At 45.1% G+C, this 21,525-nt stretch overlaps 7 non-coding genes across 7 annotated transcripts; 1 reads left to right on the top strand and 6 right to left on the bottom strand.

The window, feature by feature from the left end:
- Window positions 1-3,175: 3,175 nt before the first annotated feature.
- Window positions 3,176-3,249, bottom strand: trnai-aau (transfer RNA isoleucine (anticodon AAU)). Its single transcript has one exon. It is a non-coding gene; the product is annotated as a tRNA-Ile (tRNA).
- Window positions 3,250-4,090: 841 nt separating this feature from the next.
- Window positions 4,091-4,172, bottom strand: trnas-aga (transfer RNA serine (anticodon AGA)). Its single transcript has one exon. It is a non-coding gene; the product is annotated as a tRNA-Ser (tRNA).
- A 2,479-nt stretch (window positions 4,173-6,651) lies between these two features.
- trnar-ccu (transfer RNA arginine (anticodon CCU)) lies at window positions 6,652-6,724 on the bottom strand. Its single transcript has one exon. It is a non-coding gene; the product is annotated as a tRNA-Arg (tRNA).
- A 10,940-nt stretch (window positions 6,725-17,664) lies between these two features.
- LOC138236490 (U4 spliceosomal RNA) lies at window positions 17,665-17,806 on the bottom strand. The gene has a single exon (XR_011188664.1). It is a non-coding gene; the product is annotated as a U4 spliceosomal RNA (small nuclear RNA).
- A 1,170-nt stretch (window positions 17,807-18,976) lies between these two features.
- LOC138236473 (U4 spliceosomal RNA) lies at window positions 18,977-19,118 on the bottom strand. Its single transcript, XR_011188649.1, has one exon. It is a non-coding gene; the product is annotated as a U4 spliceosomal RNA (small nuclear RNA).
- A 227-nt stretch (window positions 19,119-19,345) lies between these two features.
- LOC138236500 (U5 spliceosomal RNA) lies at window positions 19,346-19,462 on the bottom strand. Its single transcript, XR_011188673.1, has one exon. It is a non-coding gene; the product is annotated as a U5 spliceosomal RNA (small nuclear RNA).
- Window positions 19,463-20,408: 946 nt separating this feature from the next.
- Window positions 20,409-20,482, top strand: trnan-guu (transfer RNA asparagine (anticodon GUU)). Its single transcript has one exon. It is a non-coding gene; the product is annotated as a tRNA-Asn (tRNA).
- Window positions 20,483-21,525: the final 1,043 nt, after the last annotated feature.

Below are 21,525 nucleotides of genomic sequence, written 5' to 3'. Positions count from 1 at the left end.
AAGTGAAAGAAAAAGTACAGAAGATCAGCCCTTGAATATACAACATTGTGCAGTGAGATTGTTAAATGTATTAGCTGCTATCCCGTGCTAGAGCCTGTCGTGGTAAGCAGTGGATGACAGGATCTAGCATAGATACTAATGAAACACTGTTAATGAAAGATAAAACACTTGAGTCTTATTTTAGTTTTCCATTTCCCTTTCATTTGTGATGTACTGTACAACAGGCCACAGAACATGCACAAAAACAGATATGCACACATTCACACCAGGCAATGACAGTCTGCCCAGTCAGAATCTGAGCTGAGGTATCAGAATTCTGAATTCCCTGAATTCTGTCATGGATCATCCACAATAAGGGCAATGTTTGAACACGAGGATCCCCAGGAGAGAGCCTAGTAACATAAATCTTGGAGCAAAAGCAGATGATTATCTTCATAGTTTGTGTGGTTGAGCCAAAGTTGAGCATGAGGATATGTGAGTCACCATTCTTAGAAATGGATCCAACTTCAGACAGGCGTCAAAAGTAAGAGTATACAGTGCTGGGGCAATGACACTTCAATGATCAGAAGGATAACAAGAGTTTTAATGCATTGAAATTGATTTTCTGGTGATGCACACTGTCATGGAACTATTAATTTTTAAGGATCACTTACTGACGTCAGACAGCTGCCAATTCTCCAGACTGGAAGGATGAACAGTTTATCCCCCTAGGTACCATATTTCCATATTTCGAAGCATTGGAATAATACATGTCATACAGCAACATAAAAACAGGAAGACAAGTATCACAGCCCCTATAATCGGTGTTAGTAACTTAAAAGAAAAACATTCCCCCTGGCCCAAACAGTGATTCTAACCAGGAGAGAAAAGCCAGTGTATCTTTTATGCCTCTCTCTTTATTCACCTTGTCTTTTAGTTCTTTCAAATGCTGAATAGCGAGCGTAAGATTTCCGTAATCATAGTCATTAGCTGGAATATATGTACAACAGGAGTCTCCTACTAAAGCATAGACTCCTCCAGATGCTGCATTTTGAAGGTCCAGCACGAACCTGTTCTGAAGTGCCATTAATCTAACTCCCCTTAATTCTTGTTTGATAGCGTCTAAGCCTTCTAACGTGATATTAATAAAAGAGTACATTTCATAAAAAGTCGCATGGGTGAGGCTGTAGAATGAGGCATTAAAGCACATATATAACAAGATGCATTAAATTTCTTTAACTTTACAGTATGATTTATAAATTTATACCACAAATTACTCATATCCCCCTCATTATCAGTTTCATTCAGCCAGTTTGTATACAAAGAGGCTTCGTGTTTAGATTCTTCCTCTTTTGGGGTGGTGACAGGCTTCTACATAAAAAGGAAAAAGGCTGTGCACATCAGTCCCAAGCAGGTTATCCCCATCTGTCCTTGTGGAGACATCACTCCTGTGCTTTGCTCAGTTCGTTTGTGACCTTTTTACAGTGGGAAGCATGAATCCAGGGCACCATTTCTGTGACCTTCACAGCAGTGGCAGTGGTCAGCAGCACCTGGTACAGCCCCCTCCACCTGAGTGAACACCATTTCTTTTTCCTGAAGTCTTTCACCAGAATCCAGTCTCCTTATTCACTCATTAGTTCTTACAGCACAGGTAAATCCCTGTGGGCTGGAGCCCAGCATAATCCTAGGCTTTTTTGGTCAACATTGGTCAACAGATTGGTCAACAACTGGGTAATAACTCTTAGAAAAATCTACACATTGTTCCCCTGCCTCAGCTGTGACGTTTTGCAGAACAATTCTAGCTGAAGTTGTAAAATTTCTCTTTGTTCCGTTCCTGCAAAACATCTTATTATGAACAAATAAACCACAATAATCATTTGCATCTAGGGGAATCACTCCCAAGGGTAACCCCCCTTAAAACTATATTGTTCTACCCATCAGGTTCTGCCACTAGATAAGAGAACCTTTCCCATGAAATCATTTTTTGACCTTCATGATCCCTTCAGGGCGTACAATTAGCACAGAAGCAGCAGCTTTAGTCCACATGTTTTTCAAACAGGATATTAACGATATGATCATAACGAATAATACCAGACCCACAAATATGTATTGAACCAGAGACCCTCTCCATGTTCCTAGCACAGACTGTAGCCATGCACCAATACCCCAATCATCTGGATTGCAGGATTTACGAAGAAAATTATTTTCGCAGTAATTAATTTATTATATTTACTATATTTATTATACACGTGTAAATTAATTACTGCGAAAATAATTTACTTCGTACACTGTGCAGAGTGCCGTTTACTCCTAGTTGCGGCACACACGATACATACAGTAAAAAGCCTCAGGCACTGTGTTAGATGTGTTTTCGACGTTATATATGCGTTTATTAATGTCGTCGATTTTACGGTTGCAATTCGACGTTGATTATACGTCGAGGCGACGTATATATACGTATAGCCGTATTTTCGCCGTGAATATACGTATATTCGACGAATCAATGCCCACTGGGTAAACTCTTGAGCAAACTCTGAACCAGCTCTAAGGAAACTAATCCGATTAGACGTTACTTTGACTCATCTTTTTACGCTCAGTGCTGGATTGCTCAAACTCCAGCTAGGGTTAGGGTTAGCATTCCCACGCTACTTAGACACTTTGTTTACGCTCAGTGCTGGATTTTGGGAACTTCAGGACGAGTGGGAATTTTCTCCTATCTGTCAATTCTGTATTGTTTTGGAGACTCTTGGCTGCCTATATTGTACAGTGCAGCGTGAAGGAAACATTTTCCAAAACTGTGTCAGCTCAAAAGATGTAAGAAAACCTCTCCAGCTGCTTTAACTCTCTTCATTTTTGTCATTTAATGTGACACTCGATGTATAACTGGAGCCTCACATATGCAAATGGTGAGGCTCCAGTTCGACACCACTTTACAGTATCTGACAAAAGCATGGCAGACTGTGCCATGACCGGCAGATAACTTCTGCTTATTTTTACCATATTAAACATTGGAAATCCAACCACTTGCATTTGTGACACTTGATTTTGACTCCACCTAAGACTCTTAAATCTTCAAACACTTTTCTCTTCTCCCGCAACACTCTTGTCTGTCGGCACTATGTGGCAGCGTTGCATGACAACCCATCTCACCACGGAAAGGAACCTAACAGCTTTGGTAAGACAGGAGAAAAGAACCTGGCCCGTACGGGGATCGAACCCATGACCTTGGCGTTATTAGCACCACGCTCTAACCAACTGAGCTAACCAGCCTCGCGACAGTGGTCCTCTCTGTGCTGCAAAAAATCAAACTCAGGGAATTTCTTTTGCCCTCCTTTGAATAGAAAGCCGTGTAATTCAGTGTACGGGCTTTCTCGTGCAGTTTCATGGTTCTTGTAACCCAAATCCTACACTGGCCTGAAGTGTCCCCCCATTTCACAGCATTTTTCAGCTGATTTAAAATGTACCTAAAGGAGAAGCATTATTGAAGACCATCAATTACCAAGAGCTTTTGTCAAAGGTTTTGGTGGTCACTTTTAATGACCACAGAGCACTATGACCTCGGTTTTACATCTCATCCGAAAGACAGCGCCCTTTTACAACACAGCGTCTCCGTCACTATGCTGGGACATTGGGACCCGCACAGACCTCAGGGTGAGCGCCCCCCCGCCGGCACCATTAACACCGCATCCAGCTGGAAGCTTTGTTTTTCCCTGTAGCTCACCCTCATCCGGGTACTGACCTGGCTCACACCTGCTTAGCTTCAGTGGGTTTTCAGTTGCGAGTTGCAAGGGGATGCAAGTGATGGAGCCGCTCGCTGCAAAAGCCACTGCATTGGCCGGGAATCAAACCCAAGCCTCCCGCGTGGCAGGCACGAATTCTACCACTGAACCACCAACGCTCAGTGTCTGGGCCTTCAAAAAAGACGCTTTTTTGGTGCTCTGTGCAAAAAGCGTCGACATATGCTTCCAGCTGCAAAATGCCATTCGCGGACGCTGAAGAATGTATTTCCAAGGCAGCGGGTACAAGCGATTGGGCGTTTTAAAACCACCAGGAAAAGCAAAGAGGCGCGCTTCTTTGCTTGCGCCGGAACACACCGACTGGAGGCGGACAACGTAGTCGGCAGGATTTGAACCTGCGCGGGGAGACCCCAATGGATTTCTAGTCCATCGCCTTAACCACTCGGCCACGACTACAGCAAGCCCCACCGCCGCTGCGTTCTTGCTACAATCTTACCTGGATCGCGAGGCGCCGGCGGAAGCCTATTTCAAAGTCGTTCTCCGTTTCAAAAAAACATTTCCAAAATACAAGCCTTGCAGACAGACACGCCTCAGAGGACTTAAGGGTGGCTTCATGTCTGAATGATAAAGTCTCCCCGTCCGGACATGAAAATGCCACTTTGTTACACACAAAAAAAGAATCAACAACAGAGAAATGCCCACAAGCATTTGAAAAGCCGCACCACGTCGCACTTGAAATAGCTCTTACATTAGTGGTAGACGCAGGAATCGCCTTTTTATTTACGCTCTTACCAACGCGATGGAAAGCAAAACAAAGCAAAGCAGAGCAAAACAAAACGAACAAACGAAAACCCTCATGTCCCGCACTTGCATATAACGCTGTTACGTCCCCAAGCGGTATTGTACGTCATCCTAGCACTGCACGCCGGGGCGTATGGTATATGGGAACGAGCACACGCCACGAATCGTCTCGAATCACTCCCTACAGCTGTAAGGTGCCTTGAAGCGTGCACCCCCAACATTCTTCTTTGCTCATCTGTGAAAGGTAAACTCTTGACCAAACTCTGAACCAGCTCTAAGGAAACTAATCCGATTAGATGTTACTTTGACTCATCATTTAAGGGATCCTTGTTAATTGGAGAAATCAATGATTTCGAATGAATTCTGTATGCGTTAAAAGACAGCTATACACAGAAAACACGCAGGACACTGCTCATGATGTTTCCCGAGCCGAAACACAGTGCGTTTTTCCAAGCCATCTGACCAAGCCTGCCCACTGAAAACTGCAGGAGATCGTGCAAAGACGTTCAAGTTTGTAACTACTGCATGCACAGGAAGCAGAATAAATTCCTCTATTCAAACTGTCAAAGGTTTGCTTTGCGAACGCTGCAGGACATCGCACAATCTCTTTTGAACAGGGACAAACGATTTCTTATGGGGCGCAGTAAGTACAGACGTTTAAAAAGCTCCACTCATGCCAATGATGCAGCATGAAGAAGCGCAACCTAAAGTTTGCATTCCTAGCACTGTTGCAACCTAGCACTGTTGCATTCCCCGCATCAGTAGCTAAGAGAATATAATTTACGACTCTTGTTAATGCAGTTTCAGAAACCAGACTGAAATTTCTCAAGTATATTATTTGAATCCATTTGATGTTGGGCAACAACTATTCTTTCAAGACTTTTAGATTGAAATGGGACCTTTGAGACAGGCCTGTAGTTGTTAAGAACTTGTGGATCCAAATTTGACTTCTTAAGGAGCGGTCTAAGAACCACTACCTTAAATTGATCATGTACGACGCCTGACGCAAGCGATGCATTCATCATACTAATTATAGGTCCTGCCAGTCCTTCGAGGGAATCTTTGACTAGCTGAGTGGGGATGGGATCTAGCAAACAGGTGGTTTACTTTGTCTTACGTCTGTGTTCATGAGTCCACCATAAGAAGAAATCTGAACAGGAGTGGTGATCATGCGAGGTCACCATGGAGGAAACCACTGCTCTCCCCCCAAAAAAACCACCAATGCCCCTCTCAAGTTTGCTAAAGACCACATGGATGTTCCACAGCAACTCCTGGAACAATGTTCTGTGGACAGACGTGACAAAAGTTGAACTTGTTGGTAAATGTGCACAGCGTTATGTTTGGAGATAACAAAACACTGCATACCAACTCAAAAATCTCATCCCACCTGGGAAGCATGGCGGAGGCTGTACGGCTTGCAATCATCGAGGGACCGATGAATTCCGAGATGTATCAGGAAATTCTACAGCAGAATGTCAGGGTGTCTGCCTGTGATCTAAAACTCAAAAGACGCTGGGTCTTGCAACATGACAAAAACAAAGGAGTACATCAACAACAGAGTGGCTGAAACAGAAGAAATTCCGTATGTTGGGATGGCCAAGTAAGAGTCCTGACCCCAATCCCATTGAAGTGCTGTGGCGTGATCGGAAGCAGGCCATTCAGCGCAAGACATCCCAAAAATATACATGAACTGAAACAGTTTTGCATAGAGGAATAGGCCAAAATACCTCCTAACCGCTGCTCAGGTCTGACAAGCCGCTACAGAAAGTGGGGGTTGAGGTTTTTGTCATAAAGGAGGTTCCACTAGCTCCTTAATATAAGGGTTCACGTACTTTTTCCATCAATGACCTTGATTGTTTAAACCATTTGGTCAATAAAGAAACAGCAATGTCAAATGTTGGGTGTGTGTTCTTTGTTAAATCAGACTCTCTTTATTAATTATTATGACTTAGATAAAGATAAGATCACATGTTAGGAGCCATTCATGCAGAAATCCACATCATTCCGAAGGGCTGTTTACAAAAGTTTTTCTCCCAACTGTATGTGAGAGAAAAGCAGAGACGCTCACTGAGTAAGGTGGGGTTGCAGCTTTGCAAATCACAAGGACATTTGTACGCTCAAAAAGGGACAGGAGCACCCCAGATGGGACTCGAACCCACAATCCCTGGCTTAGGAGACCAGTGCCTTATCCATTAGGCCACTGGGGCACACTGGGTTGGGTCGATCACGCTGATGAAGAGCCAGTTTTTTTTTTCCTTTGATTTTTCAAAGGGATCCCCAAAATTAGGGAAGTTAGGCAGCAGAAGGTTTACTGTGACCTGAGAAGGGCCGGCATCCAATCACGGTGGTACACACACACGCTCTCACTCATCTGAGCTACACGGCTACCAAGATGATCTCAGGTGCGCCGAGCTGGTACGGAACATATTGAACTGATCGACGGCGAATTGTCTCTCAGACAGGCTTTTCACCTCTAAGCTCCCTGACTGACAGTGATCAGCTAGGTAGTGAAACAGTCAGCTGCTTCTAAGCCTTAAACAGCTGCATCTCGGCGCTTCCACGGAGTGATGATTTGAAAGCCGAACATCGCCCATTGGGAACACCTTACTATCACTAGTTTAAGAGACTCTTAAGGTCTTGTAGAGGTGCCTGTCTAATAGCATGCTCTTTGCAAGCTATAGGTGTTTAGGCTGAGGCAGAATGCCTGTTAACAAAATGTTTTTCTAAAGGGGCCTCGCACTCTTTTCCAAGCAATGGTCACCATCCCCACCGAGTGTCACAATGAAGTCATGTCCTAGGACGTCACCTGTTAGTCTCCATTTGTCTGCCACCAACACTTTAGGTTACGGGGTCACAACCGCACCCCGGAGAGCAGAGGAGCCGTTGGCGTTCTGGCAGCGCAGATTGGGCTGAAGGTGGGGCGCTTGAATCTCCCTGTTGGAGGCCGTCTGAAACTGACCCAAGCCTTTCCCTTGAATTACATCACTTGTTTCCTTTGAGCCGTTTCAGAGACTGCTCCAGAGTTTACCTTGCACAGATGCGCAAAGATTAATGATGGGGGTGCACGCTTCCAGGCGCCTTACAACTGTAGGGACTGATTAGAGACAATTCGTAGCGTGTGCTCATTTCTCTCTATTCCCCGTGTTGCAGTGGTAGGATGACATAAATTCCTGCTTCGACACGTAACGGCATTATAATCAAGTGCAGGAGCTGAGGGCTTTAGTTTTGTTTCGTTTTCCATGGCGTTCGTAAGCGCGCAAATCAAAGGCAATTCCTGCGTCTAACACGAATGTAAATGCTTTTGAAAGTGCAGTGTGGTGCTGCTTGTAAAAACCATTTGTGGTTTGTTGATGTTTTTTCTGTCTGCCAAAGTTGCATTTTGACATCCGGACTGGGGGACTTTATCATTTGAACGTGAAGCCAGCCTTAAACCATCTGAGGCGTGTCTGTCTGCCGGCACGAATCTTGTGAAAGGTATTTTTTTTTAACGGAGAGCGACTTTAAAAAGGTTTCCGCAGCCACCTCGCACTCCGTGTTAGATTATAGGAGGAGTGCGGCGGCAGCGAGCTCGCTTTTGTCGTGGCCGAGTGGTTAAGTGCGTTTGGGACTCCCCGCGCAGGTTCGGAACTCGACGACTCCGGCGTCTGCCGCACGTCGCCTTGTGCCTGCGCGGCAAAGGCAAAGTGCCGCTTCTCCTTTCCCGGTACTATAAAAACGCTAAATCGCTTGGACCCGCTGCCATGGAAAGCAGTTCTTCAGATAACCACACATTTTGCGTTCGCACCTCTGGTGCTCTACTTATGCCTTTGAAAACCTAATGAATAAAGCTGAAAGAACCGACACGATATGTAGGTGCTCGTAAAGCACGCAGTAAAGAACTGTTAACAGCAAGGGTTTCAGTGGGTTAACTGAGGAGAAGGCATCATCGCTAATTGTTGACTTTTTATTTGGTGTTAGAAACACTCTTACTGTGCATGACGTGCAACAAATGTAGCCACAGAAATTGCATCACGCTTTCATGTATGCTATTGCAGACACCAACGTTGCCTAGATAGAAAACCGAAATAGCCGTGGGTTTGCTTGCTGGTCTGAAGGATCTCTCTTCGAATCTCTATCATTTGTCAATGGAAGTAAAAGGCGCTGAAATCTCATACGTTCAGAATCAAACCCGCAGCTGTTGTTCGACTTTATTTCTTGACTAATTATAACTGAGTGTCGCATGAGCAGTTACGTAAACTTGTCTGGTATATTTGAACACAAATGCCGTTCTTCAATTAAAACTAACAGTACATTGTCAGGGACATTCAGTTCTATACAAACAAGAGACAGACAAGAGAATATTTCTACCTTTCATGTGGACTACGTGTTGACTTACTGATCGGAATAATTGAAAAGTTCGGGCTCATAGCCGATGCAGTGCGTGCTAATTAGAACAACAGCAACGCTGAGCTCTCAGCACCGTACTGAGCCCAGGTGTTTTTCTAAAGCTGTCAGGTGCAGTTCATTTACATGAAGGAAATCTCTTACTGGGTACGATTACAATGCAGTAAGTAGCACAGACTGCTTAGGGAGTAGCCCGATGCATTTAAAATCGACCCGAACCAGGCAGGAGTCAAACCTGCAATTTCCTGATTCGTAGTCAGAAGCGTTATCCATTGCACCACTGGCCCTGGTGTGACACTGCAGGACTGTAACCCAGTGAGATCAGCACTGCAACTAGTAAAATATTACCTCCGGTCCATTCTTTTCCAAAAGTGAGAAACATCTGTTTTCTACATTTTGTCTGTTTTAAAACCATATCTCTTTAAACCAAACCAAGAGTTTGTCTTTTGCACTGATATTCTGATTCATTTCGATTTCAAAGAAAAAAAAAACATTATCTTCCAAAGCATCATAAAATTGTCCCTTCTTCCAGACTGTACTTCTCTCTTGTAGTAGTACAGCAGACCTTTCCAGGTGAGCAGATCACAGAGTCCGAAATGAGCTTCCTCCATCAAGCAAAGTACCTGAACATGACTCTGTCTTCATAAAAGCGCCCCTGTAATAAAGAAATTAAATCCGAACTCAAGAGGGCAGTTGCCTACTGAAGTTCAAGAAGTCATCAATTTTAACCTAGCAACACATTAAAGGCTGCATCTATACAAGAACGATTCTAGAAATGCTCACCAGATTACGTTTTAAGACGGAACTGCGCCTCAGGTTCCGCCGAGATCTTAACTCGGATGGTAGGATTCAGAGTCCGGAGTGTGGACTGATGGCGCACGGAGGGTCCATATACTGTGGATCCCTCAGTGATCTTCCGCGTAGTCAAACCGCCAGCGTGTGACTCCCCTGTCACCTGTCCTCTCTCCTCTGTGCAGCGGAGCCCGATTCACGGCAAAGTGAAAAAAAATATGCCCTCAACGTGAGATTTACTCTGGAGTGAGGATAGATGTTACCTTTTTATCATTGAACAGGATGTATGTGATGTGGCGACTATGTTCAATTTTGTATCCTCTTTAAAAGATTAAGGACTGGGGTGAGCGTGATTTACCACCCTTTCAGCTAAGAACCCAACGTGCGCACCGTTTAAGCTGCATAGACTCGGTCGTTTAACTCTTCTCCATTAGCAGGGTTAAGGTTAAAGAAAAAAAACATTGCTGACTTCTTTTTTTTTGCCAGCTGCTAGCGCTGATTAGCAAGGTTTGTATTTCATGTTTTGCAAGTTGCATCTATTTTAAGAAAAACAAGTCGTGTTAAAGACAGGAAAGGAATACTTGTGTTTAATTAAGTCTAGCGGTTGTCCGCTGGGATTCAGACCCAGGGTCTCCTGTTCACTAGACAGGTGCTTTAACCAACTAAGCCACGGCTCCCCAGGAGTGCTGTCCTTTTGCAGCCACTTGGACACACCACTCAGACACATCTGCATTCGGTGTGTGCTCCGCCTGCTCGCTGAGCAAGTTGCCACCTTTACATACAATAGCAACATCGACACCAAGAGAAAGGATGACAAATGGCTTTCATCTGGAACTTTTCATGTCCAAGGAGCTCAATGTGCTTTCTGTGTACAACAGGGCGACTGAACTCCACACTGGCCACTGAACCACAGCAGTGGCTTGCTGGCTTGACATCTCCCAAGGAAAATGTTGAAATCGCACGTGGAACAGGAAAATGACTCTCAGGTGCCCATTGCTCATTTTCAGACACATTTATGCAATACTTTCACCATGCGTTGAGCAATAGGGATTAAAGATACCAGAGGTAAGGTTTAAAAGTGATTCTGAGGTGCAACACATCAGCGATACAGCTAGGCATCTGAAATGCGGGGTTTGAGAGCCCTTCAGGGAACACCGTACCCTAAAGGTACCAGAAGTCATCTGGAGCGCGCCAACTCAGTTGGGACAGCCCAGTTCTGTTGACGAGGTGGCTGATTGGTTAAGGCGATGGCTTGTTAATCCATTGTGCTCTGCATGTATGGGTTCGAATCCCACTCTCGTCGGTTTCCATGTCTGACATGTGTGCCCGTTCGACGTTGGCCCTCCTGTCGTTTGCTCCAGAACTAGAGCCATACATTTTCTAGCGGTGGCTGAACATGGTACAGTAGGCTAACATCGGTATCGAGCAGTGACAGTAACAGTATTTATGTGCCGCTGCTCCCAAGTGGCTCTGGGTTGAGACCGCGTTTTCACTTACTTGCAACGCAAACGGAGAAAGCGATTTTTGACAGTCTCTTGAGAGACTGCGCTAGGTGTTTAGGGATAGACTTTGTCAGTTCCCCCTGGGATGATGGCCTCTCAAATAGTTTGTGATTCCTCTAGACGTTTATACAGTAGAAGCCTGCTTCGTGGCTTAAATCCAAGCTAAGGAAACGAATTAGAGGTCTGATGCAGAACTGCAAATTCAATGAACGGGAACACTACAGTACATTGCACTGTATGTGTGAGGAAAGCTGCCCCCTTCTGTCCCTTGTCGACCGAACAGAGGACTGTAAAGGATACCGCTAAGAAACTTTAGGATGCTGGTTGGAATACAGCTCCAAAGAAGCCCCTTTGGGTGTTATGTCATCAAAAAGTAAGAACAGCAAATCTCCCTTTGATCAAAAGCGCAACAGAACTGTTTTCCGTGGAGCAGGTTTCAGACCCGTAGACCTGTTTTATTCGTAGGGCAGGGCGCATTCCCAAACACGAATCTCCTGTTTTAGAAATGCTTTGGGCGGCGTGAAGTGAAAATAAGAAATGGGCTCCAGATGCACATGGAAGCAATCAAGTGTTTCATCCGAGCTGTTTCAAAGACTGCTCAAAAGCTTTCCTTTCACAGAGACGCAACGATTAATGATGGGGGTGCACCCTTCAATGCGCCTTCCCAGTGGACATTGATTCGTCGAATATATGTATATTTACGGCGAAAATACGGCTATACGTATATATACGTCGCCTCGACGTATAATCAACGTCGAATTGCAACCGTAAAATCGACGACATGAATAAACGCATATATAACATCGAAAACACATCTAACACAGTGCCTGAGGCTTTTTACTGTATGTATCGTGTGTGCCGCAACTAGGAGTATACGGCACTCTGCACAGTGTACGAAGTAAATTATTTTCGCAGTAATTAATTTATTATATTTACTATATTTATTATATACGTGTAAATTAATTACTGCGAAAATAATTTACTTCGTACATTGTGCAGAGATTCTAGACGAATTGCAGACCACATTTAGACGTCTAAGGTATGCGTTTAATAGATGCAGCCATTCAAAATGCGCGGTAAAAACCCGCGGTACAGTAACCTACCCACAAGCCACCGCGGGGCACCAGAGGGTACCGCAGGGCAAGTGATTGGCTGGCCAAAATGACCGACGGGGCACTCGTGGTGCATTGGTTGGTAGTGCAAAGATTTAATCATTTAATGTCTTTACTGTGCACATTTTAATCCGCTTAGTTTTGAATATTTATATGGATTTTACCACTAAAGGGAAATTTTAGTAGCTGAGCATAAAAAGAAGAGGAGCATAACGCATCTGAAGGTCATAAACGATATTAATTTAGGAACATAAACATTACTGTATGTATGTAAACTGTACTGTGTATGGCTGGTCTTGGTAGTTTAAAGAAAAAATACACACCAGTCTTCCATTTCTCCCTAAAAATTTTAAGCATGAAAGTTTTATGAAACGGTACCCAAATATGCGATTGCTGTATAGAATGAATTTTAATTTAAAAAAATTATTTAACACGAACATTAAGCTGTTTACATCTTCCGCCTGAGTACAGTCACCCGTTGCTACCCAACGCAGAATGGTGATTGGCTGACACCATCTGACACCCCTCTGATTGGAGAAAAAAGACGTGCTGGTTTGCTATACATACTGTACCAGGAAGAGGATTTCTTTCTATTCAAAACGTGTATTTTAAAAGTTTAAGAAGTAAAAACCTTACAGCGTACACAGATTTCTAAACTGATCAGGATCGTTATCTTTGTCTTATGCATAATAATGTTCACCGTTCTGTCCAGCAAATTAATAATAAACTTTATTTTATATAGCTTTTTAAACGAATAAGTAATTAGATTGCTCATAAACCTAATCACTTGCTTTTTCTTTTTATTTAGGCTCAGATTTCAACTATAGATCGTATTATTAATAACCATAATAACAACCAACCAACAAAAACAACCATATAAACATAATACCAACCAAAAACATAGATAACAACCACAATACAAAATCAAATAATCAAACCATTTTACTCTCGCAAAGTCCTACAATTATCATAATCCCGCCCCTTATGCAAAACCAAACCTTCCTCCCATCCCAGTTTATCCTGTTTATCATAAACAAAATCCACCTCAATTTTCAACATAAAGCATTACACAAAATCAATACCTCAACACTCCATACTCAACAATGATAATTCACAAACAGCCAGAACATGTAACTACACATTCCCAAACAGACATAATTTCCATAGCCCCGCCCCTTATGCAAAACCAACATCCCTACCCTGTTCTCTCTCTCCCCTGGCGGTTGTAATTGTTTTTATTTTCAAATAAATTTTAGCAAAGTCATGTATTTTAAAAATCTTAAGATTTTTATATTTTATATTTATATTTCCATGATAGGTGTCGCATTTTAAATCATTTTCGTAGTTAGAAATTATGTAACGCCCTGTTAAAAGCAAGGAAGTTTTTATGCCCGTTGAAGTAAAACAAAATGCCTGACAAAGTATGGCTTGGACAGATTCCAAGTGCTTGTACAAATGTGCTAAAGAAATTACAGTTTGAGTATACAGCTTGTCCAAAGTCATCCATTATTAATACTGTAACGCAACGGGGGCTCAGGCGGGCGCCCTTGCCGCATTAGGTCGGCCCCTGCACCGTCCGGGGCTCGAACCCGGGACTTCCGCGTCTCTCTGCAGCGACCTAGCTCCGTGAGCTAAAGAGAGATCTCACCACAGCCCAGTAGCTGTGGTCCTGCTATCACAGGGAAGGGCGGTGACGTCACCCGCTCTGGTACGCCGGCTCTTACACACACTGCTTGTCGGCCGTAGGCGTTACACTCTCCCCCGCTTAAATCGCCGTCCCCGGCGAAGGGCTATCCCACCCCACTTCTGACACCAATGTAACGCAACGGGGGCTCCGGCGGGCGCCCTTGCCGCATCTGGTCGGCCCCATCCCGACTGGAGGCTCGAACCCGGGACTTCCGCGTCTCTCTGCAGCGACCTAGCCCCGTGAGCTAAAGAGAGATCTCTCCACAGCCCAGTAGCTGTGGTCCTGCTATCACAGGGAAGGGCGGTGACGTCACCCGCTCTGGTACGCCGGCTCTTACACACACTGCTTGTCGGCCGTAAGCGTTACACTCTCCCCCGCTTAAATCGCCGTCCCCGGCGAAGGGCTATCCCACCCCGCTTCTGACACCAATGTAACGCAACGGGGGCTCAGGCAGGCGCCCTTGCCGCATCTGGTCGGCCCCATCCCGACTGGAGGCTCGAACCCGGGACTTCCGCGTCTCTCTGCAGCGACCTAGCCCCGTGAGCTAAAGAGAGATCTCTCCACAGCCCAGTAGCTGTGGTCCTGCTATCACAGGGAAGGGCGGTGACGTCACCCGCTCTGGTACGCCGAATGTAACGCAACGGGGGCTCAGGCGGGCGCCCTTGCCGCATTAGGTCGGCCCCTGTACCGTCCGGGGCTCGAACCCGGGACTTCCGCGTCTCTCTGCAGCGACCTAGCTCCGTGAGCTAAAGAGAGATCTCTCCACAGCCCAGTAGCTGTGGTCCTGCTATCACAGGGAAGGGCGGTGACGTCACCCGCTCTGGTACGCCGGCTCTTACACACACTGCTTGTCGGCCGTAGGCGTTACAATACTATTAGTAATATCTTCAGTAAAGGCTTTGATGCATAAATATTTCTGATAAAGGTAGGTTGTGTACTTTTGTCCAACTGAGCAATCTTGCTTTCATAAAATATACCAACATTTTAATGACTGATGATTAACATGCTGTAATACACAGTTCAAAATTAAAGGCGGTTTAACAAGGCGACGCCGGATAGTTAGTCACGTGACACACGTGAACCGCGTGATACCCCGGTCGAGGTATGCCGCGAAATACCTCACCCATTTTGAATGGCTGCATCTGTATCGTGTGTGCCGCAACTAGGAGTATACGGCACTCTGCACAGTGTACGAAGTAAATTATTTTCGCAGTAATTAATTTATTATATTTACTATGTTTATTATACACGTGTAAATTAATTACTGCGAAAATAATTTACTTCGTACACTGTGCAGAGATTCTAGACGAATTGCAGACCACATTTAGACGTCTAAGGTATGCGTTTAATAGACGAATATTATACGTCTTTTGCCCACTGTGCTGCCCTCTTGATTTCGGATTTAATTTCTTTTTACAGGTGCGCTTTTATGAAGACAGAGTCATGTTCAGGTACTTTGCTTGATGGAGGAAGCTCATTTCGGACTCTGTGATCTGCTCACCTGGAAAGGTCTGCTGTACTACTACAAGAGAGAAGTAGAGTCTGGAAGAAGGGACAATTTTATGATGCTTTGGAAGATAATGTTTTTTTTTTCTTTGAAATCGAAATGAATCAGAATATCAGTGCAAAAGACAAACTCTTGGTTTGGTTTAAAGAGATATGGTTTTAAAACAGACAAAATGTAGAAAACAGGTGTTTCTCACTTTTGGAAAAGAATGGACCGGGGTAATATTTTACTAGTTGCAGTGCTGATCTCACTGGGTTACAGTCCTGCAGTGGCACGCCAGGGCCAGTGGTGCAATGGATAATGTATCTGACTATGGATTAGGAGTTTGGAGGTTCGACTCCTGCCTGGTGCTGGTTGTTTTTAAACACATCAGCCTACTCCCTAAGTAGCCTGTGCTACTTACTGCATTGTAATCGTACCCAGTAAGAGATTTCCTTCATGTAAATGAACTGCACCTGACAGCTTTAGAAAAACACCTGGGCTCAGTACGGTGCTGAGAGCTCAAGTTGTGTATAATGTAATAATTTAAGTAGAATAGATTCTAATAATATAATGATCCAGTGTGTTGCACTACTTCACTGCTTCACTGCTCTATGCCGTCTGGAAATAAATCCTCAGACTACTTACTGCCCTGGGAATGTACCAATAAATTACAGGAGCACATCTATATATCACTGCGTTGAAGCAGGAGACACAATCACTGCAAACACATCCTAAATACAGTGTTCCAGCACCTTTGACCTCATCCAGAATGTATCATTTCTTGAAAGGAATTGCTGTCCGAATGCACATCTGAATCCCAAACAGAATCTCTAGTAAAATACGATCATTTGTGAAACAGGTAAATGTCTCAGGGGCCCATTCCTCATTCTCAAGACACATGTATGCAGTACGTACACCATGCGTTGAGCAATAGGGATTAAAGACACCACAGGTAAGGTTAGAAGACATTCTGACTATATTCTAAAATATTGGACTCATATTCTTATGATGGCAGACATGAGTCTGTGTTTAAAACCGGGGTTAATGGACATTATATGACTGTCAATTCTGTTTTGTTTTGGAGACTCTTGGCTGCCTATGTGGTACAGTGCAGCGTGAAGAAAACATTTTCCAAAACTGTGTCAGCTCAAAAGTTGTAAGAAAACCTTTCCAGCTGCTTTAACTCTCTTCATTTTTGTCATTTAATTGTCTGTCGGCACTATGTGGCAGCGTTGCATGACAACCCATCTCACCACGGAAAGGAACCTAACAGCTTTTGTAAGAGAGGAGAAAACGACCTGGCCTGTATGGAGATCAAACCCACGACCTTGGCGGTATTAGCACCACGCTCTAACCAACTGAGCTAACCAGCCTCACGACAGCAATCCTCTCTGTGCTGCAAAAAATCGAACTCAGGGAATTTCTTTTGCCCTCCTTTGAATAGAAAGCCGTGTAATTCAGTGTACGGGCTTTCTCGTGCAGTTTCATGGTTCTTGTAACCCAAATCCTACACTGGCGTGAAGTGACCCCCCATTTCACAGCATTTTTCAGCTGATTTAAAATGTACCTAAAGGAGAAGCATTATTGAAGACCATCAATTACCAAGAGCTTTTGTCAAAGGTTTTGGTGGTCATTTTTAATGACCACAGAGCGCTGTGACCTCGGTTTTACATCTCATCCAAGAGACAGCGCCCTTTTACAACACAGCGTCTCCGTCACTATGCTGGGGCATTGGGACCCGCACAGACCTCAGGTTGAGCGCCCCCCCACCGGCACCATTAACACCACTTCCAGCTGGAAACTTTGTTTTTCCCTGTAGCTCACCCTCATCCGGGTACTGACCTGGCTAACAAATGCTTTGCTTCAGTGGGTTTTCAGTTGCGAGTTGCAAGGGGATGCAAGTGATGGAGCCGCTCGCTGCAAAAGCCACTGCTTTGGCTGGGAATCGAACCAGAGCCTCCCACGTGGGAAGTGAGAATTCTACCACTGAACCACCAATGCTCAGTACCCAGGCCTTCAAAAAAGACGCTTTTTTGGTGCTCTGTTAAAAAAGCGTCGACATTACCTCTTTCAAAAGGCTTCACTTTCCTAGTCACATTCCAAGGCTCATTGAACCCGGGCTGTTTCCTCCAGCGGTATAGTATTGCAGTTAGACAGCACGATGCCTGCAAGACTATGTCACGCTCTGACGAGACTGTCAAAAATTGCTTTCACCGATTGTATTGCAAACCGGCGGAAGCGGGGTATTGGGAAAAGTTTTCAACTAGCAATAATCGCGCCTCGGCTAAACCTCACAGGCTACGATACTGCCAATGCACAAGTCTGACGGTTGCCAGGCAACCGCGGGGATCCTATGGAAATCGTTATCAATCGTCTCATGGCATGTCGTTGCTGTAACGCTTCATATTTGTCGTCTTCTTCTTCTAGCTTGAGGTTTTGAAGAATTTCATGACAGACAAGGGCTCCGTCGGGAACAAAGGGCGTTGTGAGAAAACCGTTGCTTATTTTCAGCAGCAGAAATACAACCCTTTAAATACAAGATGACAGAACAATGACGAAGGGCATGCCGGGAGGAACTCATGCACTACAGAGGAAAGGGGGCGGGCACGTACAGTTCACATTCAAGCCACAAGTACTCTTCTCGGATGTTGCACAAACAAATCCTAACGTCCTGAAAGCATTGCAGCATGTTTGTGTCCCACTTCCCGTGGCTGCAGGACGACTGACACGAACGGACAAACACAATCTGTGGCGTTTAGTGTGACATAGTCTTGCAGGCATCGTGCTGTCTCACTGCAATACTATACCGCTGGAGGAAACAGCCCGGGTTCGATGAGCCTTGGAATGTGACTAGGAAAGTGAAGCCTTTTGAAAGAGGTAAAGCACTGCACAACGGAACTGAGGGAGAATCTTACAATGATTTCGAATGAATTCTGTATGCGTTAAAAGACAGCTATACACAGAAAACATGCAGGACACTGCTCATGATGTTTCCCGAGCCGAAACACAGTGCGTTTTTCCAAGCCATCTGACAAAGCCCGCCCACTGAAAACTGCAGCAGATCGTGTAAAGACGTTCAACTTTGTAACTACTGCACGCACAGGAAGCAGAATAAATTCATCTTTTCAAACTGTCAAAGGTTTGCTTTGCGAACGCTGCAGGGCATCGCACAATCTCTTTTGAACGGGGACAAACGATTTCTTATGGGGCGCAGTAAGTACAGACGTTTAAAAAGCTCCACTCATGCCGACGATGCAGCATGAAGAAGCGCAACCTAACGTTTGACAGACAAAAGCCGGGCGCCGCTACGAGCAATATGAAATCAAACTGACAGCACACGGCGTTTCGCGCTGACTCAAAAGTGATCTCGACAGACGCTGTTCTCTGCATAACGCTGAAAGAGCTAAAGAGCGTTTCTGTTGAGACGTAACAAGCTTGTTTCTTTCTACCATGATGTTACCATGACAAAATCTGTCTTTAAACACCTTGCTCAGTCTCTGACGAGACTGTCAAAAATTGCTTTCGCCGATTGTATTGCAAACCGGCGGAAGCGGGGTATTGGGAAAAGTTTTCAACTAGCAATAATCGCGCCTCGGCTAAACCTCACAGGCTACGATACTGCCACTGCGCAAAGCTGACGGTTGCCAGGCAACCGCGGGGATCCTATGGAAATCGTTATCAATCGTCTCATGGCATGTCGTTGCTGTAACGCTTCATATTTCACAGCATATTCCCGCCCCCCAAAGAAAAGAGCGCCAATCAGAGAGGCGGAGACCGAGGACTCGCAGAGCAGACGGCCACAGTCGCCGTAATAAGAGCGATTGTGAGCGGTTTTAGTTTCTCTCTTTGACCAGCCCAGCTGCGCCCCACGCGAAGGCAGGGAAGCACAAAAATTGTATGGAACTCATTCATGTTCCTCTCCATGGAAATCTTTAGTAAAAGGCAAAAGATTTGTACGAGATGAAGAGAAACCAGAGTGCGTGGCTGGACAGCTGCAGGAGCCCAGGCCGCCTTCAAGGCCTCTGCCCTGCCGGTCGTGGTTGGCAATGCACCTGGCCTTACAAACGAGCCAGTGGGGCACGTTCAGCTCTGGGCTCATCGCCTGCGGCTCTCGGCTTACCTGGCAGGGGAGATACCTTGATCAGCCTGTAGTTAGAGTAGTTGGATTGTTTTCTTGTTTTGTGGAAGCAGTGTTTGTTTTGCAGTTTGAGATGGCAACCTTTGGATCCCGCAAGAATGCTGTACGTTTTGAGCTTTTGGATGACCTCTTCATGGATCGTATGCAGTTCAGCAGAAAAGTGTTACAGAAGGAACGTGGCTTTGAACCTCGGCACTTGGATTTCATCTTCGCTCTCCCAGGTCAGAAAGCATTTGAGGTTGTTTTTGCTACCTATTCTCTGTTTGAACAATGTGTGGATGTGTTTGAGGCAAAAAGAGGGAAAGTTCCTGCCCTTGAGAAGATCAACTTGCAGCCTCTGACACAGAGAGAGAGGAAAACGGTGCATGTTGTTATGTTCTCGGAACTGGCAAAGACGGAGGACATTCACACCTGGCTTAAGCAGTACTGCACCGTCCACCATGGAACTGAGGTTAGAGATGTTGACGGTATAAAAACAGGAGCAAGGAAATTCGAGGTTCGCTTGCTACCGGACAATGTAAATGGAGGCTTAAGGCACCTGCCCTCTACAATCCGGCTGGGCGCCTGCAATGGCTATGTTTTTTATGTGGGACAACCAAAGGTGTGTCGGCGCTGTGGTGTTGTGGGACACCTGGCATCGTCCATACATTTCAAAATCCATACAGCTTGTGAAAGATGAAATCCATTTCTTGGTTGTCAGTGGAAAAAGATTGCCGGCTGCAAGAAGCGCAAGTGATTATTTTCTTTGACCATAAACCTGCAAATGTAGGGAGCACAAGCGGCCGTCAGTCTCTGTGGCGCAATCGGTTAGCGCGTTCGGCTGTTAACCGAAAGGTTGGTGGTTCAAGCCCACCCAGGGACGCATGTCTCCGTTTTTCCAATGTAAACATCATCACCGCTAAAGAAGATGGCGCAGAAGGCTCCACAGTCGAAACGTTGTGCTTCTTTTCTTCTCTTTTCAGCATGGAGTAAACCTTTGCTTGATCCTTTGCAGCCTACGCATGCTGACACAGCTACCTTTCTCTTAACGCGCCTCAATCATTATTCACCAAAACCATCAGCAGAATGTGTCGCCTTTGTGGTGATGTCAGTCCTCTGCTTCACAAATGTCCTTAGTGACGGACCATTTCTTTCTGCCATTTTTCCGGAGCGGTTATTGATTGCTCCATCATTTCCCTCATACTTTCCATCCCTAGATTGAAAAAAAAAAAACAGAAACAGGCTGACAGGACGACAATCAAATTGCAAAAACTCATCAAAGCACTCGATAGAGTATTTGAATCCACAAGTAGCTACCAGCAACTTTGTCCTGGCTTGCGTGAAAGTCGGAAAATGTCAAAAAGAAAAAGATGGTGGCTTTTTCATATCTGTTCTTTTATTTTTAGTTCGTTGGCTCTTCTGTCCATTGTCCTCCTGCCTGGCTCTTGACCTGTGACTCTCTGAACGCACACATTAGACTTTCAGGCGGGGGATTTGTCCTGAGCCTCTGTGAAAGACCCACCCACCCCCATAAATAACTGCTCTAGAAACACATGAATGCAAAACTAAACCACAGCTTAAAGAGGAGCTTGTCATGACCGCCAGGCAGTTAAGACCAACTCTTAAGCAATCTAAACAGCACCAGCAGCGGGTGATTATTAACAAACGCCGCCGCACAAGTTAACCCACCTGCACACACTCCACCGTGCGGTACGCAGTGCTATTTTTACCATCTTTACCTGCTTCCCGCTGGTATTGAGTCTACTCCTTGAGAGCTCTACCTGGCGTTTCTGCCTTTTCGACTTTGGACCTCGCCTCTCACCTCGGACTGTTTGCCACCAGTGTTCTCCCTGGATTACGACTTACCTTACGCCTCTTGACCACGAAACAAAGCAAAGCAGAGCAAAACAAAATGAACAAACGAAA

The sequence above is a fragment of the Lepisosteus oculatus genome, unplaced genomic scaffold (genome assembly GCF_040954835.1).
Source record: "Lepisosteus oculatus isolate fLepOcu1 unplaced genomic scaffold, fLepOcu1.hap2 HAP2_SCAFFOLD_90, whole genome shotgun sequence".
In the NCBI taxonomy this organism is placed as follows: domain Eukaryota; kingdom Metazoa; phylum Chordata; class Actinopteri; order Semionotiformes; family Lepisosteidae; genus Lepisosteus; species Lepisosteus oculatus.
This window is presented reverse-complemented; position numbering and strand designations above follow the sequence as displayed.